Below are 16,276 nucleotides of genomic sequence, written 5' to 3' on the forward strand. Positions count from 1 at the left end.
CATTCTACCTGGTGCTTCTGCTTGCCCCTTCCCCTTTATTGCTGGGTGGTTGCCAGAACATCTCAGTAGGTCTGTTCAAAGACCTTGTCTTTGCTAGTCTTTCCCATTATGGTAAGTGGCTCTCTCCAGAGGTTCAAGCTGGAATCCTAGGAGTTATCCTTGGTTCCTCTTTTTTCAACCCACCTTATTGAATCCATCAGCAAGTCCTGTTAATTCTACCTTCAAAACATCTCTTGAATCTCACAGGCTTTGTTGATCCTCGCTGTCATCACCCAAGTCCAGCTTCCACCATCTTGTTCCTGGATCCCTGTAGTCACTCCCAGACTGGTCTGCCTGCTTTCACTTTTGCCCCTTGCATTCTATTTGTCACACAGCAACCAGAAGGGTCTTTAAAAAATGCAAATTGGATTACGTTTGAACTCTGCTCAAGCCCTTCAATGATCTCCCATTGCACTTAGAATTAGTGCTACTAAACCAATGATTTAATTTATAAGAGCAAGTTTTAAAATCAGTGTTTTCTAACCCTTGGGTCAATCTCAGAGCATTTTGCTATGAAATTTTCAAAATTAAAGAGTACAATCGCAACATTTAATTGTTTAATTTTCTTCTGTGTTATTAGATATTTTGCTGCTAAAATTAGTTGGAGTTGGGAGGGGGAGGACTGGGGCATAACTGTCAGCAGCTGCAGCTCCGAGAAGCTAGTTCTCTCGTCTTCAAGAAGGCCGATCTCTCCCTAGCCTGCTGAACCTTCTGTGTTTTGGGGAAGGTTTGTATTCTTTCTTCCTCAGGATTATGGCCCTGAGAAAGTGTCTTCTAGTTCTCATGAGGACTAGGATCGAGGACCAGCCCTGGGTCAAAAACATAGGATGTGGGTGAGCACACAGTGGAGCACTGGGCAGTCGGGACTGAGTCACCAGACAGTCCCTGAGCCATAGAAAGCTGCTGCTGGGGAGGAAGCAGACGGAGGTGCAATGAAGGTAAGTGTGCCACGCTAGAGTCAAGCGCCTTCGTCAAGATTTAAGGAGGGGGGAGTGAAGGACTGGAGTAGAAACCATAGGTACGGACATGAAGAAGGTAAGGCCATTACAGCCTAAGGAGAACAGCGGAGGTTTAAAACCCCTCACAGGTCTCAGTGGCACTCCTTCCTCAACTCACAGATTAGCTTCTTTTTACCAACTCAGTTTCCTTCCTGATAAGCCCAGTCGCCACGTAGACTCTGTCAGAATTTAATGCACTCTTTAAACCAGTGGGTCTCAGTCTCATTAGGATCATGTGGGAAGCTTTGTTAAAAAGAAAAAAAAAGATGCCTGGGTTCCACTCACTTAGGTCAACAGAATCAGAATCTCTAGGGAGGCAGAGGTGGCATAGGGTTGGTGGAGTTGGGCCCAGGCATATGTGATTTCTTTAGAAGTTCACCGTGTGATTCTGATGCCCAGTGAGGGTCAAGAACCATTGCCTTCAGCACTCTTACTTTGAGTAAACAGGATCATTCCCCGCTTTCGAGATGTAAAATTTTAGAATGCTGTAGCTGGATGATACTTTGTGGCAGTGTTTCTCAAATTTTCATGTGCATGTGAATCACCTGGAGATCCTGTTAAAAAGCAGATTCTGGTTTAAGTGGCTGGAAGTGGGGCCTAAGCTGTGGCATTTCTCACTCATGTCCATGTGACATGGGAGCTGCTGGAGTGAGGACCACCTTGATTGCAGTGGAGCTTTAGATCGAATACAGATGGAATGCTGCCTCTGTGCCAGACCCTGTGCTTAGTGCTGTACATTCATTGCATTCTCAGAAGCCTCTGAAAGAGGTACTGTTTATAATTCCATTTTACAGGTGAGTAAACTAAGGCCTAGATAAGTTAAGCATCTTGCTCAGGATCATAATGCTGGTAAGTAATAGAGGCAGAATCTGGATCTAGATGGTCTGATTCCAGAAGCTGTGAGCTGAACCACAATGTAATACCACTTCAAAGGCATGATGGGGCTCAGGGGAGTACCTGCAGTTGGAAAGGGTGTTCAAGAACTTGCATTGAAGCTGTGTTTGTATAACAAGTACATTATTTTTATAAGGTTTTGTTTTCATTTGAGATAGTCCCTGGAAGAGGGGAATAAAAACAGGTATTATAGAGGAGCTAAAGTTCTCTAAGCCACCCCTTGGCCTGTCCCTGTAGGCCATGCCTTCATGTTGCTGGGCAGGAACAGGAGTTCATTGCAAGGTGTATATCGCAATTAAACGGCAATATATTTCAGGTATAGCTGTATATCTCATAGATAGCCAGGTGGCTTTTGACCTTGTGATGACTTTGTTGTCAGAACCGAGGCCTCTTGGATTGTCATGACTTGGCCCTTGCCTGCTTTTTCTCCTCCTCTTCCACAGTTGCCTCCCTGATTTATCCGATGGCAGGCTCTAGACACATTAAGTGCTTTCAGTCCCCTGATGGTATCACAATTTTATATTTCATGAATGTTGTCTTCTCTGTTGGATGTCTTTGTTATCCTTTTCTCGCCAGGTTAAATGCTATCTTGTTCAACATCCCGGACAATGTAGCTCTTACAAAAAGAATTTTCTAATCCTCCCAGCCAGGATTAAGTAATTGCCCCCCACTCCTTTGGTCTGTCATGGTCCCCTATTTCTTTTAATTAGAGCACTTAAGTAATTTACTTTTCTATTTAGTCAGACGGTGAAACTCTCTAGGGTTGTGCTTCATTTATCTTTGCATCCCAGGGCTTAGTATAGTATCCAGTACATGGGGAGAAGGCTGACAAGCATGTGTATTTAATGAATGAATGAGCCTTTTATTCCCAGTCCAGTCTTCTATCCAACTGATGATTTGACTGAACTAGCAGTTTTCAATCCTGACTGTAGGATTTTTAAAATAATCTGGATCACACCCAGGTCAACTAAATCACAATATCTTGGGAGTGAGGCCTAGACATCTGTGTTTTTAGCAGAGTTCCTCAAGTGATTCTTAGATGTAGCCAGGTTGAGAACCAAGGGATTAAGCTTTCAGAGTTACTCTTGCTGTGGTTGGAGCGTAATAGGTGAAAGTAACATAGAGGAAAATTGTTGTCTGTCTTCAAAACTGAAAAGGAGAAACAGAAGGAAGTGTGCAGATAAACTGATCACTTACCTAGGTTTTTTGAAAGTAAATATATAAAATAACTGCATTTTAAGGCTGAGATAAGGAAATATCATAAAAGCCAATAATCAATTACAAAGTATGACACTTCTAAAAAGTTGGGAATCATTTTTCTAAAATTATATTTTAATGATTATCTATAGTATATCATCCCAATCTGTGCATTTTTTGCTATTTTTATCCATATATCATTTGCCTTGAGTGCTAGTGAATGATCTTTAAAGGCTTTCAACAAATGACTCACCATTCTCTTACTTTACAGTATAGTATGCTAATTGGCAGTCATCTTAGGAGTGTTAAAATATGGCAACAATAACATGAAGTTAATTGTAAAGGAAGGGAGTTGGCTCTTTGTGACTCTAGATCATTCCACGTATGAGCAGACTTCTAAATATATCTGTTTATTAATTCTCCATGCAAATGATTAGTAGTTATCTTCTCTCAGACAAAGTGCCACATATTGGAGGAAAAAAGGTAATACAAGACGCCCTCCCAGAAGTTCGCTGTCTAAAATATGAATAATTAACAGTGCACCATGTTATGCACAATGGAGATCCACTCCAATAAGCACAGGAGGGAAGATGTGTCAGGGAAGGATTCACATGAAGCTTATCCATATGCACATAATATACAGCAGTGGTGTCAGAGGGCATGGATGACATTTCAGATGGTACTGAAAGGACAGCTCCAGGCACGGGGCCCAGGTTGGAGTGCAGTGGTGCTATCTTGGCTCATTGCAACCTTGACCTCCCCAGGCCCAGGTGATCCTCCCACCTCAGCCTCCTGAGGAGCTGGGACTACAGGTACCGCACCACGCCTAGCTAATTTGTGATTTTTTGGTAGAGACAGAGTTTCAACATGTTGCTCAGGCTGTTCTCAAACTCCTGGGCTCAAGCAATCTGCCCACCTCACCCTCCCAAAGTGTGGGATTATAGGCGTGAACCACTACGCTCAGCCTAATGTGTTTGTGTATGGTTAAATCCATGACACAAGATTTAATGTGCCATTACAAATGCTGTAATCTCAGCATTTTGGGAGGCTAAGATGGGAGGCTCAGCACTTGTGTCCAGGAGTTTGAGATCAGCCTGGACAACAGACCAAGACTCTGTTTCCACCAAAAACAAAAACAACCATAGCACGTCATGATGCAGTTTTATTGGAGATCCACTCTCAAAAAGAGCCCTGAAAGAATTAAATAATGGTATTTAACTGACAGACACATGAAAAAATCTTGTTTCATATCTCAAAGTAACAGTAACAGTAACAGTTTCTTATGCCAGCAGAGAAAAATCATGTTTTAGAGAGATGGAGGTTTGACCATCTTCAGACAGTGACCTGCCCCTACAGTACTTCAGAACTCATCAAAGAGAGGAAGAGAAAAATGGAGTCACAAACTGCCAATTACTGCTTTTGCCTGGAAACAATGCATTTCACTTCCTTTTCTCATTTCATTGGCCAGAAATGATTACATAGCTATGTATAAAATAAGGGGCATGGGGGAATTATAATCTTTGTGTGTCCTGAAGTGGAGAACACTTGAATACGGGGGAATGTTACTGATGTCTACTGTAGTCAGTCTCTTCAGCTTCACCCGTGTATGTTGGAAATAGGAGGGTGTGCTTTTCAGACATGAAGAAAAAAAAATGACTTCATTACTATTGGTTATTATTCTTTTTGTATTCTAATATATATAGGATTGTTGCCAATCAGATTTTTATTTAAGAGTAGTAGCAAGACCTGTCTTCATCAATATTAAAACAGTTATTTTAAAGCTTTGAAATTAAGTTAAAGGCTATTACTTAAAGCAGCATGAATATGAATTCCAAGTAACAATCAGTATGATGATTGCCTTATTAAAATAATTTTAATTGAATCAATGTGCCCATGTGGAACGCCTAGGGATTACAGGAGTAACTTCCATATAAAAGTTACCTCAGTGAGCTGGTTTCAAGCATGAGCCAGCAATGCAAATGCAGGCATATCACTTTATTTTTTTTTTTTTTAAAGAGATGAGGTCTATCTCTCTTGCCTAGGCTAGAGCACAGTGGCAAAATCACAGCCCACTGCAGCCTAGAACTTGTGGGCTCAAGGATTCCTCCTGCCTCAGCCTCCCAAGTAGCTGGGATCACAGGTATGTGCCACCACACCTGGCTAATTAAATTTTTTTTTTTTTTTTTTTTTTGTACAGACAGGGTCTCACCATCTTGCTTAGGCTGGTCTTGAACTCTTGGCCTGCAGGCGATCCTCCCACCTTGGCCTCCCAAAGTGTTGGGATTACAGGCATGAGCCACTGTGCCAATGTGCCTGGCCCATTCAAAATACAAGAGGTATGCAAAATACAAGATGTATGCATTGTTTTTTTTTTTAAATTGCTTTCAAAATCTCTCACACACTACCACTTCCTTCCCCACTGTGGTCAGGAAGGAGGAAAGATTTGGGGAAGAGAAAGGATGGAATCCACTTGGGGTAGTTTTGGTGGAAGTAAAACAGTTTTCTGAGAAAAAAGGGGACTGCACTGTTTCTTTCTTTCCTCCTCCTTGGCTAACATGTCAGGTGGTTAGGGAACCATTATTCCCCTCCTTAACTGGTCCTCTGGATGCTAGTGCTGTCCAATAGACCTTCCTATCACTGCAATAATGAATATGGTAGCCACTAGGCACAGATGGCTATTGAGTACTGGAAGTGTGGCTACTGCAACTGAGGAACTAAACTCTAATTTTATTGAATTTACTAACTTTAAGTAGCCGTGTGAATTCAGGTGATAGGAGAGAGGGAGGTTGTTCTTATTCCTGTTTCTTGGTGTAGGTTTTTCTGTACATCGCAATTATTTTATCTTCCACACAAGGAGATGTTGGAGAAGAGCTGAGTCAGTGGGGGATTGGGTGGGAGTGAAGTGTGGACCTAGGCAGAGCCTGTTGAGTGCCTCCCTTCCCTAGCCAGTGCAGACCAGGCTCCGCTCAGGATCAGTGGGGTCCGGGACCAAGTGATGCCCAAAGACTTCACAGACACTAAAATGGGAACTATTACATGCATCTCAGACCTGATTTTGTTTTAAAACCTGTGACTTAGGATATGAGAAAAAAGAAAGAGGCAAATAAACCTAGTGTGGTAACCTTTTAACATAGCATTAGCATCCACTTTTTCATAATATATTTGGATATAAAATCTTTATTGTGCTCAGAATTCTTATTAAAAATGCAGTGAACTGTAGTTTGCACATTTGCAGCCTCTCATTCCTCAAATTGTTCTTTTGTAAGAAATAATTTCTTTGATGGTCATTGTTTAATGAAAGACACGGGCAGTTATAAAAGAAAACTAATGTCGTCAAACATTCATCTGGTGACTCCTGTGTACTGGTGCTGTGCTAACAATGAATGGCACTTTGCAACACTAATTTTTAGCAAAATGACTTCTTAGCTGTAAAGTCCCCATGGGTTTGTGTCCTAGAAGCATATAATTCTTTTCTATCTTTGTCTATTGTTCATTTTGGAAAACATCTACTTTTATTACACGATTGTAAAAATTAGTGCTCATATTAAACAGTTTAATGAACTGAAGTACCTCAGTCCTTTTGAAGCCTGACTGGCCTCCTCTAGATCTTTGGGCAGAGGTCAGCGTACAGTGATTTGCTGAAATGCTTGGATTTTATTCTTGAGATTTAATGTGAAGGCAAGTGAGTGAAGTGAGGTAGGAAAGCACGTATGATTTCAAGATAATCTGATTTTTAAAAAGATAGAACATTTCACTTTCTGAATTAAAATTATCATCTTAAATAACCTTATCTCAAAGGAAGTCCTATTCCAAACACAATATCCAACAACATCAAATTTTTTTCCACCAGTACATATGTATAAACAGGAAAACTACTTTTTAGTGGAAAGTTAATTGTTGATACCACCATATTTGTACTCAAATGCAAAACCATTTCTAGTTCTATCTTCCCCACCGTACATTCCAGAGCCCACCTTTATTTTACTCTGACATTGTACCAGCATAAGATTCCAATATGCTAATTACTTCTCCAGATCATGCCATAGTTCTGATGCCATAAGACAAATATTAAAGATTTACTTGTTATGTTCAGAATAATTGGGTAATTGTCGTCATCCTGTGACAGGTTTCCCTTTTTCCTGAGGTCTTTTGACTAATGGTTCTATTGTTGTTGTTGGAGTGGCTCATGCCCCATTGTGTCATGACGCAAAACTTGATCTGTGGTAGAAATGCCTTACACATTTCTTCCCTCCAGGAAACCAAAGGGCAAGAAAGCAACATTCCAGGTTGAGAACCTGGCTTTTTGCACCATGACCTAACCTGTTCCAGGTGAACAATATTAGGCCAAAAATAGTTTCATGAGAAAATTTTTACATCAGTTCATGAGTTCCTGCAGTGGTTCTCAATACTAGGTGCCCGTGAATTTGTTAGCTAATTGATGGGCAGCTTAAAACACTCACTATCTGGGCCCCACCTGAAACTTGTTTAAAAAGACTGATTTCTGGGGGCCCCATTACATACCGATGAAATTTAGACTCTCCACAGGAGGGCTCTGGGTATCTGTATTTAAAAAAAAAACTCCCAGATTATCAAATAAATTTGGTCAACTTGATTTACGGTATTGATCTTGGGAAAGAGCACTTCATACTTTTTTGAAATAAATTTAGTGGCCCTCAAGACATATTTCTAATGCCAGTATCTTACTTGTCTTCTTTTACTTATTGGCATACGAATACTATTAAAGAAGGAATATTTAACCATAGAGAAGGTTTACATTTTTGTCTTTAGCCAAATCAAGCCTTTGATCCTAGGGGATAGTTTTATGTATTAAAAATAAAATTTAGATCAAGTTCCCATCTCTACAAAAAATACAAAAATTATTGGAGCCAGGTGTGGTGGTATGTGCCTGTAGTCCCAGCTGAGAAAAGAAGAGCACTTGAGCCCAGGAGTTTGAGGCTGCAGTGAGCTATGATTGCATCACTGCACTGCAGGCTGGGCAACAGAGTGAGAACCTGTCTAAAATAAATTGCATTTTCAAGTTGTACTTTCAGCAGCACCAGATAGTCAGTATGCTGGAACTCAGAGGCCAGGAGAGGAGCACTTTCCCTCTACTTATTGTAAGAGGGAGCTTAATACTGATGGAGGAGTGTCTTGGGTTCTTACACTTGGAGACCCATTTGTCATTCCATTCCACACAAAATAACAAGGGATTCACTAGTTCATCCATTACTTTTATTCAACAAATGTCGTTTGACACTCTACCATGTGCCATACTGTGTTAGGTACCAGGGATACAAGTTAAAGTAAATTGGGATTTTTTTCCTCTTAGAATTGGTAGGTTAGAGCAGATGTTCTTAAGGTGTGATCTCTATCCAGCAGCATTGGCATCTCTGGAAACTTGTCAGAATTGCAAATTCTCTTGCCCTACCACAGACCCACTAAATCTGATTCTCCATAAAGCTTGAGAACCACTGGCCTCTAGGAGGAGCGATCAGTTCAGCAGAAAATTAGAGCACACTGTGATAGATACAGTGGAGATGGGGAGGAGGCTAGGACATTAGGAATGTTTTGGGAGGAAGAGATGCTTAAGCTCTCTAAAATAGTTGGTGCAGAATGTGGGGAGGTGTTCCTAGAGAGGTCAGCAGGAGCCACACAAAAAGGTTTGCATTTTACTCTGAATGCAACATGGAATCTTTTGGACTCTATAGTCAGTTCATTTGCAATTATCATCAGTGTCATCTTTTGACCAAACTTTTAGCTAAGTGGTGCTGGTCTTGAGCTCTGTGTTTCAGGTGCTTCCTCAGATATGGGAAGTTAGAGAAATGCAGGTGTAAAAAATTCCTCTTGCATTAAGATCTAACACAGTAGTGTTAAATAAATATTTGGTGAATAAACACAAATAAATGAAAGAATACATAAAGCTAGGACTTGGGAAGGTAAGGAAAATGTGTAATGAAAACATAGCAGCATAAGCACTGGTTTTTGAGTGAATTGAAAATCCCATGGCATTCAAAAAATTACACAGACCTTCAGTGGTTTAATCAAAGAAAATAAATATCTCTCCCATTTGAGTTCAAAGGCTCAGAGTCACCACGCAGGACGGAGTGGGAAGAGAAGCAGTGGGAACTCTGTCAGTTCTCCCGGATGGCCTTCCTGTCTTCCTGCACATTTGTGGAGCACAGTTAGTGGGCACTGACTGTATTCCAGGGACTCTACACATATTATTGATAATACATGCAACACCAACAGAAAGTAGGTGTTTTCCTCTCAAGTTTTGAAAGGATCTAAAAATCACAGGGCTCTAGAGTCTGAGGAAGAAAATGATTTATCTAGAAATTTCTGGGAAAAACATGGCTATTCACTCATGGTCAATTTGAATTGAGGAAATTGGAATACCAAGAGGTTAAGTGACTCGCTCAAAGTCAACATGCTTGTAACTAAGGATAGCTGGGATTCAACACCAGGTCTGTGTAACAGCAATTTGCTCCAGTGATCTGTGTGACCAGGGGAACCCTGAGTGTCCTACCCCAAGAGATGGCCTGTTAAATATCCAGGCTCTTCAGGATACCTTATTCATTCCTCAGTTGACCCCACAAAGCATTTTCCCTTTCCTGGAAAATTCAATTGCCAGAAACACTTACCCCACTATGATCACACATCACTATCTAAACTCATGCAAAAGACACATATTGCCTGTTTTCAAGTACAATGACTATTGTATTTAAGCTTTTACCATATGGTAGCTAACCCAGTGATTTATAGAACTTATTTTCACTTTCTGTGTCTAAACAATAAATGATTGCTTTATATTTATAGCAACATAGGAGCAATCTTCACAGATCTCAGTAACAAATTTTTAATTTTATTGGCCAGGTATCATATGGCTCTTGAAATGGCTATAAGGTCTAGGTACAAAATGGACTGACTTCTCATGACTAAGGATTTTATAAGTAGAATTTAATTGTTGGCTTTAACTCAGTGCATAAATGTTGAAAAAAACATGTATGTATATGTATATAGACCAAAACTTTATTTTATAGCAAATTCTTATACCTAGCATGAATTATGTACCACATATAGGTTTTTTATCAAAACTGACAGAGAAGGGTAATACATCGCATTTACCTTAAAAACCCAACTTACCCATTTAATTCTGTGTTTTTTCTTCTTATACTTAACAATAAAATGGTTAATAAACAATAAAATATATAGACTTTGATTTTAAAAAATGAAGTTTTCTATAGTTTAAAGAAGTTTTATAGAAGACATGTTTCCTAACTTCCTAGATTTCACCTCTGGTTTATTAAAAAACATGACACAATAAAAGCTAAACAATTATTAGTGACTTTCTATCATTTCAGTTGAATTATAAAAATTTTTTTCTCCAGATACTTGTAAGTAGTGTATGTTTTTCTGTATTTGTCTACTATTGATGTTGTGGAGAAAATATAATGGGAAAATCAGAAAAATATAAAGAAATATATTTCATTATTTCATATTTCAATTATATCAGAAAATATAAAGGGGGAAATCAGAAAAAAAAAACCACTCTCAAATGTGGGGGCAGCTGCTTCTCAGATGTATGGTGGAATTTCCTTGGAATCAAGCAGAATTTGATAAAGTCTGCCTCTGTCTCTTGTTACATGGCTCTTGTCATGATGGATAAACAAAAAATGGACTCAGTGCAGCTCAAGAGAAGAGTTTCCTTTTCTTTTCTTATCCTACTTACCTTTTCTAAATTAAAACCAGCAGATAGTAACTCAGATTAAAACCCACTCTCTAGATATAAACAACAGTGCTGATTAAATGGATCACTTTGCCAAGGGAGACGCAGCCAGAGTGCCCATTTTTCATTCAAACGTTCCAGCCTCGTAGAAGTAGCTTCCAGCTCTAAATATATTGAATCACCATTAACCTACTGGAGAAAATAGGAATACAAACACACACTTTCTTATTAGATGAGCATGGCAGGTTGTCTGATAATGCAAACAATTAAATGGAAGAATTTATTTATAGCTCTCAAAGAGTCTTGACAAAATTCTTTCTGTCAGTGAAACACAGTTCCTCTCCCTTAGAGCAGCCTAATTGGAATCTTGAGGTGGGAATCCTTTGGAGTTTAGGGATGTGTGCTGATTTGTTTGTTTTGGATATTGGTTAGAGTGCTCAATAAGGAATAAATGTTACAAGTAGGTCTCTGTCACCCAAAGAATGATCAGAACCACCAGTATACAGTATTATGTGGGATTTGTTCAAGCTGCAGGATCTTGAGTTCCTACTGAACTAGAATCTGAATTTTTAAAGATCCCCAGGTGATTTGTGTGCACATTAAAGTTTGATAAGCACTGTTCTAGCGGTGGTTCTTATACTTTAACATGCATTAGAATCTCTTGAACGGCTTGTTAAAATGTAGCCTGCTGGTCCCTATCCATAGAGGTTCTGATTCAATAGGTTTGGGGTGGGATTTGTGTTTCTCACATGTTCCCAGGTGATATTGATGCTGCTGGTCTAGAGATTACACTGAGAGCCATTGCTCTAGGGCAATGCTGCCTGATGGAATTATGATGGGAGCCACATATGCAATTAACGGTTCTCTCTTTTCTCTTTCTTTCTTTCTTTCTTTCTTTCTTTCTTTCTTTCTTTCTTTCGTTCTTTCGTTCTTTCGTTCTTTCGTTCGTTCTTTCGTTCTTTCGTTCTTTCTTTCTTTCTTTCTTCTTTCTTTCTCTCTCTCTCTCTCTCTCCCCTCCCTCCCTCCCTCCCTCCCTCCGTCCCTCCCTCCCTCCCTCCTTCCTTCCTTCCTTCCTTCCTTCCTTTTCTCTCTCTTTCTTTCTCTCTTTCTTTCACAGACTTTTACTCTTGTTGCCCAGGCTGGAGTGTAATGGTGTGCTTTAGGCTCGCGGCAACCTCCGCCTCCTGGGTTCAAGCATTCTCCTGCCTCAGCCTCCGAGTAATTGGGATTACAGGCATGTACCACCATGCCTGGCTAATTTTTTGTATTTTTAGTAGAGACAAGGTTTCTCTATGTTGGTCAGGCTGGTCTCGAACTCCTGTCCTCAGGTAATCCACCTGCCTTGACCTCCCAAAGCAATTAACAGTTTTCTAGGTCGGCTGCCATGGCTCACGCCTTTATAGCACTTTGGGAGGCTGAAGTGGGCAGATTGCTTGAGTTCAGGAGTTCCAGACTAGCCTGGGCAACATGGCGAAACCCCGTCTCTACCAAAAATACAAAAAATTAGCTGAGCTTGGGGGGCGTGCGCCTGTCGTCCCAGCTACTTGGGAGGCTGAGATGGGAGGATGGCTTGAGCCCTAGTTGTGAAGGTTGCGGTGAGCTGAGATTGCACCAGTATAAAAATTATCAGTGAAATGTATTCTCTTTTTTGGTAGTGAGTCTTTTTTTTTTTTTTTTCTAATTGAGACAGGGTCTCATTCTGTGGCTCAGGCTGGAGTGCAGTGGCATGATCCGAGCTCATTGCATCTTTGATGCCCTGGGCTCAAGTGATCCTTCCACCTTGACCTCCCCAGTAGCTGGGACTGCAGGCATACTCCACCACGCATGGCTAATTTTAAGAGTCTTTTGTAGGGATGGGGTCTCACTGTGTTGCCCAGACTGGTCTCAAACTCTTGGGCTCAAGCAGTCCTCCTGCCTTAGCCTCCCAAGTGCTGGGATTACAGGCCTGAGCCACCATGCCCTGTCTTTGTAGTAAATCTTTAAAATCTAGTGTGTATTTTACACTTACAGCAAATCTCCATTTGGACTAGTCATATTTGTAGTGCTCAATACCTACATGTGGCTGGCTGGCTAAGGCTACTTATCAGACAGTCTCTAAATGTTACTTCAGAGACATTGTTACTGTTTGTGAAACTGACCTGGGAGAAGTAGAAAAAATAAAGCTAAATTTACTCAATTTAATTGATTCTCTTTTATTCTGAGATTGCCTCCTGTCTTCTTTTTTGCTGCTGAAATGTCCTCTCTTTAATGCAGTGGTTTTCAAAGTGTGGTTCCAAAGAGTAGTGGTAGCAGCATCACGTGGGCACTTGTTGAAAATGCACATACTTGGGCTCTGAGACTCACAGAATCAGAAGCTCTGCAGGTGGGCCCCAGCCATCTGTGCCTTAACAAGCCCTCCAGGTGATTCTGACACATGCTAGTTTGAGAACCACTGCTTGAAGGAAATGATGGTAATAAAATAAGTTGTAGAGTTTAATTATTATTTTATAACTGTAATTGGCAAAATAAGAAATTGGCAATGTTATGCCAGTCCCTCAATTAAAACCTTTATTTTTCTATTGGTTATGAAATCTGAAAGCCAGAAAACCAATGTTTTGGAGGTTAGTTAAATAATACTTTGTACTGCTGTGGAGAAAGTGCAGTTTAAAAAATAGGGAAAGATTGGAAAAATGAGTGTGTACATAAGCATACAAATGAGTCCCAGGAAGTCAATGCTTGGTTCTCATTAGTGGCACCTTTATGCAATTACTACTGGAAAATGAATACACTTACTAAACAACATTGACTAAGAAAATTAAGGTTTCCTATGCAAAATACTGAAAATGAATCAGAAGAAAAAATCCCATAAATATTGATGATCTCATTCTCTAGTTCTCTGGTAATTAGTCAAAATTTGGCTTTTATTGCTATAAAAGTTGTTCTACAGACATTTTAATAACTGGTCTTTAAAAAATAAAGAAACACAACCTTTTGGCAATTGTATATTTCCTCTTAGAAACATTGCTAAGTATTTAAGGCAAGAATCAGCATATTAAATTTGGTTTCTTCAGACAACTAAGGGGTGGGAGAATATTGAAATAAAGTAGAGTAGCTGAAATATGAAATAATATAAGGAATTAACTGTGAATGATGGAACCAAAAGCAAATCTAATAACCCAAAGGAACATATATGTGTGCTCAGGGTGTTGGCTCAGGGGAGCCGTGGGAGTCCGAATCTTAGATCTCAGTTCAGTTTCTGTTTCTAGATGGGATGTTAGCCATTCTCTTCTAAGGCTTGATTTTTCTAAATATACATAAATTTAAATGGCAGAGTATGTCAAGACTGTTGTTAGTTTGTTGATTAATGAACCAGTATTCTTAAAATTTTTTAGATTCCTGAGGAAAATGGCCTTAAGAACTCTAAAGCATTATTATTTCCCGTTTACAAGAAGTTCCTGTTAGGTCTAATTCAGAGGAAATTCAGGGATATAAAGAGAAAAGATGTGATAAAAACGACCACTTCTATTGTTCTGTGTGAACAAGGTACCTACCACTACTTCATGCTAAAATTAGAACTCTTTCTCGTAGTTTGGAGGCCTAACATGCCCCAAGGCTTGGTGGGTGGTTCCTCTCCTGCTAATTTCTAAAGCTGAAGCTAAGGGGATCATTATTTATTTGGAGACTATAAGGCTGTGCTGTCCAGTATGGTAGTCACCAGCCTCATGTGGCTGTTGAGAACTTGAAATGTGGCTAGTCCGGATCGAGAGGTGCTGTAAGTGTAAAGTACACACTGAATTTTGAAAATTGAGTAGGGAAAAGAATATAAAATATTTCATTAATAATTAGAAGAAATATTGATCAGATGTTGAAATGTGGCTACTAGAAAGTATAAATTACATAGTTGGCTTATGATATATTTCTATTGGACAGCACTGCTCTATAGTGATATTTCTTGGATAGTATGAATGCAATTAAGAATAAAAGGGCTATGATATAATTTTCGAGTATGCTTTGAGTGACTCTGAGAACCTACACTGCCTAATTAAAACCTATTGCTAAATAAACAAGGATTGTGCATACAGGTACTTATGTGGATTTTGTAATAGGGAACACTCCAAGTTCTGTGACTCTCTTTTTCAAGCCCCAGAAGAGGAAACTGAAATAATTATTCTTGTAATTCAGAAAAAAATTTTGTCTGGAAAATTCAGGCAAATGTTATAAAGCGTTTTTTTTTTACTATAAAACATAGCAGGCATACAGAAGAATGTATAAAGATATATGCATACATTTTAAGAAAAAGAAAAGGGATTACTTTGTATCTAGTATCCAGGTTGAGAAATAAAACATTACAGGTACCATATTCCAGAAGTGAATGTGTCCCTCTCCTTCTCTGAAAGTATCCACGATTCTGAACTTTGTTAATCCCTTCCTAACTTTTTTTAATGCTCATTACTACCTATTTATGCCCCTAAAAATTGCATTGTTTAGTTTGGATTGTTTCTGAACTTGACATAAATAAAAACATACTGCACATATTCTTCTATAACTTATTTCTTTTAATTTAACATTTTATTTTGAGATCCATCCATGCTGATGATTGTAGCTTTAGCTCATTAATTTTTATTGCTCGATGGTATTTTATTATGAAAATATACCACAACAGATCCAGTCTGTTGAATGCATTTAGGTTTTTTCCAGTTTTCTGTGTTGTAAACAATACTGTTACACACTTTCTTCTACATGTCTCCTGGTACATATATACAAGATTTCTCTAGGATATATACTGAGGAGCGGGAACATTGAATCATAGAGTACCTGAATATGCACATTTAATTTTACTCGGTAATGTCATGCTGTTTTCCAAAAGTGCTGTACAAATTTACATTCTTACTAGCAGGGTATGGGCATTCTCATTGCTCCTCAACCTCGTAGACAGTTAATGTCATCACACTTCTTAAGTCTGGCAATTTTCGAATGATCTTTTGTGGTTATAATTTCCCTGATTTGCCATGAGTTTGAACATCTTTTCTTGTGTTTATGGACTACTTATGCCTCATGTTTTTGCTTGGTTGTTTGTCATTCCTACTGATTTGCAAACATTTAAAAATATTTTTTGTATTTTAATACTTTGTTAGTGTGTAGCAATCATCTCTCAGTTTGAGCTTGTCTTTTCACCATTTATAATGCTTTTTGATGAACAGAAGACATTGATTTTAATGTAGTCAATAATTTCCTTTATAACTTAAATCTTTTGTGTCCAGTTTAAGAGCTACCCTAGTTTGAAATCATAAACGTGTTCTACCATGTCGTCTTCCAAAAGTTTGACATTCTTGCCTTTCACATTTAGATCTTTAATTTACCTGGAACAGATTTTTGTTTTTTGCATGAGGTAGGAGTCAATTTAATTTTTTTTCATATTGAAACAAATTGTTCCAGCACTATT

Source organism: Trachypithecus francoisi, unplaced genomic scaffold (assembly GCF_009764315.1).
Source record: "Trachypithecus francoisi isolate TF-2019V2 unplaced genomic scaffold, Tfra_2.0 Lachesis_group13, whole genome shotgun sequence".
Classification (NCBI taxonomy): Eukaryota; Metazoa; Chordata; class Mammalia; order Primates; family Cercopithecidae; genus Trachypithecus; species Trachypithecus francoisi.